General features: G+C 45.9%; 1 non-coding gene across 1 annotated transcript; it reads right to left on the bottom strand.

Moving 5' to 3' along the window:
- Positions 1 to 460: 460 nt before the first annotated feature.
- On the bottom strand, positions 461 to 659 carry LOC149440196 (U2 spliceosomal RNA). Its single transcript, XR_016307719.1, has one exon. It is a non-coding gene; the product is annotated as a U2 spliceosomal RNA (small nuclear RNA).
- Between the last annotated feature and the right edge of the window lie 261 nt (positions 660 to 920).

Here is a 920-nt window from a genome sequence, read left to right as displayed (position 1 = left end):
GCCAGGCCAGGCAGGCCTGCTCCTACATGCTGCAAGCTAGGCTTCCGAGCTGCCTTCCTCCTTTCGGACAGAGAGCTTGCTGACTCTCTTCCTTAATGGGCCATTGGGCACATCGTCCCATCCAGGCCATGGCTTCCAGGCAACATGAGCAAGCAGAGAGCAAGAAAGAGACACCAACAAAACCACACAGGCACACCAGGGGTTAAGATGCTTTAATGGCAGCTATTCACACCTCCTTAGCAGCAACAAACAGATAAGACAGGTAACAATGAAGCCCACTGGTGGCTTGAAGGCAGGGTCTGCAGGAGCAAAGCCAAGGCTTGTTGGGACCACTCGGAGAGGCCTCCCTCACTCCCATCATTGTTGTCCTGAACTTCTGCCCTTTCCTTTCCATTCCTTCTTGGTTGAAAGGAGAGTGACTACTTGTCATTTTTGTCTGCTTTTGGAAAACTGCATAAGAGAGGGGTGCACCGGTCCTGGAGGTACTGCAATACCAGGTCGATGTGTGGAGTGGACAGAGCAAGCTCTTCTTCCATCTCTCTGTTCTAAAAATCCATTTAATATATGGTCCCCAGAGAGGGGACGTATCAGATATTAAACTGATAACAGATTTTTTTTTTTTTTTAATTCTTTTATGAAAATATCTATCAAAAATATATTAGTTTTACAACTTCACGTGAAAAAAACAAATCAAAACAAGGTCATGTTTAGACACATAATTGTCTTGGAAATTCGCTTTAACGAATTTCTCCTTACCGTGAGTACTCGCAGTTGGATGCGCAGAAATCCCCCATAAAGCTGTGCGAATCTCGCTTACCACGACTGCAGCCAAACTACACGATTCCTGCCCATCCAAATACTTTGGTTCTGTTGAATTTGTGGGTGATTGGAGCTCCGTTACCCTAGAATGATCACACGAC

The sequence above is a fragment of the Staurois parvus genome, unplaced genomic scaffold (assembly GCF_062004578.1).
Source record: "Staurois parvus isolate SC_StPar_1 unplaced genomic scaffold, SC_StPar_1.0 ptg001110l, whole genome shotgun sequence".
Taxonomy (NCBI): Eukaryota; Metazoa; Chordata; class Amphibia; order Anura; family Ranidae; genus Staurois; species Staurois parvus.
The sequence above is the reverse complement of the archived record's forward strand: the minus strand, read 5'-3'. Positions and strand labels throughout refer to the sequence as shown.